Below are 8,192 nucleotides of genomic sequence, written 5' to 3'. Positions count from 1 at the left end.
TCCCACCACTGGCCAGGCTGCTTTAAAGAATCCTGATGAGTATCCATCAGGTCCCGGGGCCTTGTCATCTGCAATGTCAAATACTGCTTGCTTCACATCATCCGGTGTAAACGCCAATATAAGATGGCCAGCCTCTTCATTAGAAAGAATATGTCTTGCCCACGGTCTGAGAAAGCCAATATCTAGCGTTATCTGACGTCTGTGACCGCCCAAGAGATTTTGATAGTAACAGACAAATTCATTGATAATCTCTTCTGGTTCAGTGTGAATGGTCCCGTTGTCATCATTAATTTGTAGTATCCTCCTTGCCACCCTTCTCTTGGCAATTTTACGAAAGAAAATTCGGGAGCATTGGTCACCCCCCTTCATCCACTACATCTTGGCTCGCTGTTGCAGCATGATTTGTTCCAGTTTGGCCGCTTTTGCATAAACCAGGCGGCAACAGTGTTCTAATAGTAGAAAGGCCTCATTCTGTTTATCTGAACTCACCAGCTGTTGTGCCTCATCTAGAAAGCCTTTAGCTAATTGGACGTTTAGAGTCAAATCCCCCTTCTTCCTCCTTTGCTCTCTGAAGACCGGCTTCAGTGCTTTAAGTTTACGTGTTACCGCAAACATAGGCACCCCCACGATTGTGTTCTGCCAGATATTCTGCACACTGGGGATAAATTCAAGTGAGTGTTAGGTAGTTGTCAAATCGAAACATACCTCCTGTTTGATTTTGCCTGTCCCCATGTAGAAGGAGCGGCGAGTGGTCAGAAGTCCGCGGTAAAAGGCAATGATAACATGAGGAAGGGAACCTCGCAAGCCATCTATCATTAATAAGGATTCGATCTAATCTCTTCCATAGACTCCGCGAGTTCGTGCTGCAGTTGTGCCAAGTATACCATTCCCCCTGCATAGGCAAGGGTATTAGCCCGGCCTCCTGAATACCAGCATTGAATTCTTCCATGGCCATCCTTATATCTCCAGAAGTTCCACACACCTCATTCATTTCTCGGACCGCGTTGAAGTCCCCCCCCACCATCCAGGGCTCATCCGAGTGCTCTCGAGCTAATATTTCCAAGGTATTCCATAAACTTCTGCGATCCATAATCTCAGAGGCACCATAAACAATAGTGATTATAAGGGATTCACTATCTGCCCTATGAGTGACACGACAGTGCATAAATTGGTTCCCCAAATCAAGAATATGGACGTCCACAACATTATCATCCCACGCTACCCAAATGCGGTTACCCACAGTTGCATAATCAACAAACCATTTCCAATGAGGAAGCAAAAAAGACTGAATATGCATGACGTTGTTAATACGCACACGAGTTTCTAATATGCCCATAAAATCTAACCTGTATTCCGAGATAAGGTCCTTTAATGCGAGCTGATGGTGAGTTCAGAGCATCAAAAGGATTAAAAGTAACCACTTCTTTACCCTTCTCTTTTTGCGATAAGGTGTAGCGTTTATTCTGTTTTGAACCTTCATCTCCTTTCACTTTATCATCCACCACAACCACGGTCTTATGTTTCTTTACTCTCTCCTCGGTAGTTGGTGGGGGGGGGACGTTGGCTTTTGGTACATACACTTTCACCGGAGGCTTTGTCTGTTTCTGAGGATTGATCAACGAACACTCCTTCACCGAGTGGCCCAACATCATGCATTCTGTGCATTTAGGGGGAAGCCATTCATACTCGATATCAACCTTGCATGGGGTTTCTCCACCATCTTCATCTGGCGTCATTATAATAATGTTTTTCCAATTTCTGAGTAACATCAATCATCACGCATACACGAGCGAAGTCCAGTCTCGTGCATGCCCTCGTTATCGCATCAGGGTATAGTGGCTTACCCACGCCGCTAGCAACAGTACTCAACCCTTCCGTCGTCCAGAATTCCAATGGAAGGTGTCGCAGTTTTATCCAGACCGGCACTTGTGTATGCTTCATCTTTCTCATTGCCATACCGAATGTTCCCAATAAATAAGGGAACTGGCGTCAATTCTTTCCCCAGGTTGCCGGTTTTTTTTTCCATAGGATAAGCATCAGCCCTAGCATCATGGATGACATCAGCCCTAGCATCATGGATGACATCAGCCCTAGCAACAGGGATGACATCAGCCCTAGCATCATGCATGACATCAGCCCTAGTAGGGCTTATGTCATCCGCCCTTTCATCCACCTCACCTACCTTGTCATTCACTTCCGCCGCCACGTCAGCTCCGGCCGCGACACCGGTCGCCGAGAAAGTCACCGGCCGTTCACCAACACGCCGGAAAAACGCGCAAGGAGATCCAGCCGCTACAGAAACGTTCGCAGCAGCCATCTTAGCTCTTTCTTGCAACATGATTTGTTCGAGTTTTGCCGCTTTAGCATAAACGATTCGACAGCATGACATCAGCCCTAGCATCATGCATGACATCAGCCCTAGTAGGGCTTATGTCATCCGCCCTTTCATCCACCTCACCTACCTTGTCATTCACTTCCGCCGCCACGTCAGCTCCGGCCGCGACACCGGTCGCCGAGAAAGTCACCGGCCGTTCACCAACACGCCGGAAAAACGCGCAAGGAGATCCAGCCGCTACAGAAACGTTCGCAGCAGCCATCTTAGCTCTTTCTTGCAACATGATTTGTTCGAGTTTTGCCGCTTTAGCATAAACGATTCGACAGCAATGTTCCAGGAGTAAGAAGAGCTCATTCTGTCTGTCACTGCTCACCAATAGTTGTGCCTCATCAAGAAAACCTTTGGCTAATTGGACATTCATCATCAAATCCCCCTTATTCCTCCTCTGTAGTCGGAAGATTGGTTTAAGAGCCTTCATTTTACGTGTCATGGCATACATAGGTATACCAACAACCTCATGATGCCAAATGTTCTGCACATTAGGGATGAACTCAGGTGAATGGGCTAGATAGTTATCAAATTGAAACATACCTCCATTATGTTGCTGTGTATCCCCATATAATACCAGTGGAGAGTGGTCAGATGTCCGTGGTGTGAGGCTGTGATAGGAAAATGCAGGGAACCTTTCCAGCCAACGATCATTAATAAGTATCCGGTCCAGCCGCCTGCATAAACTCCACGCGGATGTATTGCAATTATGCCATGTGAACCATTCACCTGTTGTAATCACATGTTGTACTGTACCATTACTCTTTATTAATGAAATTTATATTTACCCAAAAAAAAAGAACCATTCACCTTGCATTGGAAGTGGAATCAGACTCGCCTCCAGAATACCTGTATTAAACTCTTCTGTGGCCATCCTTATATCTCCTGAAATGCCACATACCTCATTAAGGTCTCGTACTGCATTAAAGTCCCCTCCCAGCAACCACGGGGCGTCTGAGTACTGCTGAGCAAGTGTCTCCAGTGCAGTCCACAAAATCCGACGGTCAATCACCTCAGATGCACCATAAACAACAGTAACAAGAACAGATTCATTTACAGCCCTACTAGTGATACGACAGTGTACGAATTGTTCACCCAGGTCAAGAACATGTACATCTATAAAATTCTCATCCCACGTTAGCCATATACGATTTCCGATGGAATTATAGTCAGCAAACCACTTCCATTGAGGTAGCAAATAAGACTGTATATGCTTAATATTATTCAGTTGAACACGTGTTTCAAGTATGCCCAAGAAATGTAACCTGAATTCTAAGACAAGGTCCTTTAATGCAAGCTGATGTTCTCGTTTATTCAGTCCACGGACATTCCAAATGGCAAGGTTCAACATGGGTCATGATTAATGGGACTGCGTGTGTTAGGACCCCTTGAGGATTCACCTGTGTGATCAATTAATTGCAAAGCATCAAAGGTATTATAAATAACCAATGCCTTACCCCTATCATCGTTTTTGGCAGTATTGCGTTCCCTAATCACTTCTCCCTCCTCACGTCTCAGTTTGTCTATCATTGCCGGTCTCATCGATTTTCTGCTCTTTTCATTGTTTGGTTGTGGTGGAGGAATATTTATTTTTGCCACATACACAGCTACTGGTGGTTTACTCGGTTTGTGTGTTTTGTTCAGCGGACAGTCCTTGGTCATGTGCCCCAAGTTCATACAGTTTGTACATTTTGGAGGGAGCCATTCGTATTCAACATCAACTTTACAAGTTGTTTCCCCTTCACTTTCATCCGGCATCATGACAATGATATGTTTTGTCAACTTATGTGCCACATCAATCATCACACATACACGAGCGAAATCCAATCTCGTGCATGCTCTTGTTATTGCATCTGGGTAGAGAGGTTTACCCACTCCACTAGCTACCGTACTCAATCCATCAGTAGTCCAATATTCCATTGGTAGGTGTCTAAGTTTATCCAAACAGGTACATGCTTATGTTGGAGCTTTCCCATGGCCATTCCTGGCTCCCACTTTTGCAACACTATTGGTTGTCCTTGGAACAACCAAGGTCCCCCTTCGATCACGTCTTCCATATCAATGAGTGTTTTAAATTGGAAGAAAAAGAGTCCATTAGTTGTCGCAGTGACTTCCCTTAATGCTGGCCATACCGAATGAGTGTGTTCCTTCAGATGATGATAATACGGTTTTTTCTTTTTTTTTTCGATAATGGTAAATTTCATAAATGAAAAATATGGTACAGTACAACAATTAATCGGGTATTCCCTCGACAGGCCAAGGGATACGCCATAGTCTATATAGAGCACATGTACTAATCGACCTAGAAAGATTTAGACTCAATATCCTCGGCCTAACATCGTTAATAATAAGAGAAGCCAGTGCCCAATCTGCTGGAACCGTCTGGAATTTCTTTCTCGCCACAAATGGTAAACGAATGACCCAAGTAATGCTCGGTATGCTGCATTAATGATATGCTTCCCTCTCCATTTCCTCACTGCCCATTCCACATCCATTGCCATGTGCGATTGGGCCAAGCGAATCGAATGATTTCCCGTATGGCTATAAGGCATCTTCAATCGGCATCGGAAGAATAAGTGATTATGCATCTCGGTTGCTTCTTCATCACATGGAATACACCCTCCAATGTGTGTGAGCCAAGGTTTGTCTATTGTTGGTAGTTTTTCCTGAATAGCCATCCATAGGATAAAACAATGTCGTGGGATCTTTAGCGAACCCGAAAGTAGTAAAGTCCAACCTATTTTCGGTCCAGGCGGGCAGATAAGTCTGTACAGGGCTTGGGCTGTGGGTCGGCCATCCGGGAAACGCCAAATAATTCTATCATCTCCATCATGAATCTGGGGTAATGTATAAATAATTTGAAGGCATTCCAAATCCGTGATGAGGGGCCAGTGCCATTGGCCCTCATCAATAACCGTATTGAGTTTGGTAAATTCATCAAGCCCAAGTAAACTCGGTCCTCGTGGAAATCAATAAATTAGGGGGCCAAGGTGATGCCATGGATCCTTCCAAAGATAGAAGGTCCTCCCATCTCCAATACGACACTCCACCATTGGTTGGATAAGGCTGCGTAGACGAAGCAGCTTTCTCCAACCCCACGATCCACCCTTCTCGTCAACAGTCCAAATGGAATTATTTTGTAGTCATCCGCGCTGTAGCCACTCAACCCAGATAGACGTTCGGTCACATCTAATGATATCACACAACTTCTTAGTCATTAGTGCTCGGTTGAGTGCGTCAATATCTTTTATTCCTTGGCCTCCTTCCCCAACTGGTTTGCATATATCCTTCCACGTAACTTTGGCATAACCCGTCATTGAGGTGCCTTTCCATAGGAACCTTCTAAGGTGTTTCTCTACTTCCTTAATGATCGCCTTCGGTAGTATGAATGCAGAAGCCCAATAAATGCTCAATGCTGAAAGTATAGATTTAATGATTTGTACCCGCCCAGCATATGATAACGACATACCCTCCCATCCCGCAATACGTGCATCAATTTTGGACAGAAGTGGCTGACAGTCAGATATAGTCAATCTAGATGAAATTAAAGGAAGGCCCAAGTACCGAAATCCCAAGATTGAAAGCAACTGATCTTTCCTTTCTTGTGCAGACCGGGATATAATAATGTGACTCTTTTGAATATTCAACCGGAGGCCCGACCATTCAGCAAATCGATCCAGTCCCACCTTAAGGACTCTAACGGAGTCCAAATCAGCTCTACAGAATAGCAGGAGATCATCCCGCGAATCCCAGTTGGAATACCTTGCTGGCTCACTCTTCCAGTGATATTTGAATTCCATATCCTGCTCAATTAATTGCATATAACCAATATGCAGAACTTCCATAACAAGCACAAATAGGAAGGGGACAAAGGATCTTCCTGACGTAGACCTCTAGCTCCAGCAAAGAACCCATGTGGAGTTCCATTAAGACCAACCGAAAATGAGGTCGTCGAGATACACTCCTCAATCCATCTTGTGAAGGTTGGTGGAAACCCAAATAGCTGTAAAGTTGCCACCAGGAAGTCCCACTCAATGTTGTCATAGGCCTTCCTGATATCCACTTTCAGTGCACATCTTGGGGGGAGTCGCGCCTGATTATATCCCATAAACAGTTCTTGGGCTAGCATAATGTTGTCACCAATGCTTCGTCCCGGGATGAATGCTGCCTGACAAGGGCTAATTAACTTGTCCAAAATTACGCTCAACCGTTGGACAAGTAATTCAACTATGATTTTATATAAAACATTACAGCATGAGACGGGTCTAAAAGCACTTATAGACATAGGAGTATGAACCTTTGGAATCAGAGCCAAAAGTGTAGAGTTGACTTGCTTAAGTAATCTCCCTATAGAGAAGAAATCCAGTACCACCCTTGTCACCTCTGCTCCCACTACTGGCCAAGCAGCCATATAGAATCCTGACGAGTAGCCATCAGGGCCCGGGGCCTTATCCTCAGCAATGTCGAACACGACTAACTTCACTTCCTCCGGTGAAAATGGTGACAGTAGGTGGTTAGCCTCCTCATCGGAAAGTATATGCCTCGCCCATAGTCTGAGGTAGTTAATGTCCACTAATGGTCGACGTCTGTTACCTCCAAGGAGGTTCTGATAATAAGATACAAACTCATGCACAACTTCCCCTGTATCCGTGTGAGTGGTACCATGCTCATCATTAATCTGCAAGATTCTCCTCGTCGCCCTCCTCTGAGCAATCTTGCGAAAGAAAACTCTAGAGCATTGATCACCATCCTTCATCCACTGCATCTTGGCTCTCTATTGTAGCATAATTGCTCAGTCTTGGCCGCTTTTGCATACACCATCCGGCAACAGTGCTCCAAGTAAAGGAAGAGCTCATTCTGTCTGTCCGAGCTCACCAATGTTTGCGCCTCATCGAGAAAACCCTTTGCCAATTGGACATTACGAGTCAAGTCCCCCTTGTTTCTCCTCTACTGTCTGAAGACCTGTTTTAGGGCTTTGAGTTTACGTGTCACCGCATACATAGGCACACCAATCACCTCATGCTGCCAAATATTCTGAACACTAGGGATAAAATCCAGCGAGTTGGCAAGGTAATTATCGAACCGAAACATACCTCTATTATGTTGCGGTGAATCCCCATGAAGGACAAGCGGCGAGTGGTCAGATGTCCGGGGTAAAAGACTATGATATGATGAGGTAGGAAACCTCGCAAGCCATCGGTCATTGATGAGAATTCGATCCAGTCTCTTTCATAAACTCCGTGTTGTCGTACTGCAGTTGTGCCATGTGTACCATTCTCCTTGCATGGGCAGTGGTAACAACCCGGCCTCCTGGATCCCAACATTAAATTCTTCTGTTGCTATCCTTATATCACCTGATATTCCGCAAACCTCATTTAGATCACGGGCAGCATTGAAGTCCCCTCCCACCAGCCATGGGTCATTTGAGCACTGCGGTGCCAATGTCCCCAATGTCATAGGGTCCGTCTATCAATCACCTCGGAGGCACCATAGGCAATAGTAATAATAAAAGATTCATGAAGTGCTTTAATAGTAATACGATATTGAATAAATTGTTCTCCCAGATCAAGAATATGAACATCCAATAAATTATCATCCCAAGCAATCCAGATACTATTTCCAACAGAGGCATAATCTACAAACCATTTCCATTGAGGTAACAGAAACGATTGAATATGCATGACATTACTAATACGAACTCTAGTTTCAAGAATGCCCAAGAAGTGTAACCTGTACTCAGAGACGAGGTCCTTTAATGCGAGCTGATGGTCTCGTTTGTTCAGCCCACGGACATTCCACACTGCTAGAT

Source organism: Sesamum indicum, unplaced genomic scaffold (genome assembly GCF_000512975.1).
Source record: "Sesamum indicum cultivar Zhongzhi No. 13 unplaced genomic scaffold, S_indicum_v1.0 scaffold00205, whole genome shotgun sequence".
Classification (NCBI taxonomy): Eukaryota; Viridiplantae; Streptophyta; class Magnoliopsida; order Lamiales; family Pedaliaceae; genus Sesamum; species Sesamum indicum.
Note: the sequence above shows the minus strand (reverse complement) of the source record.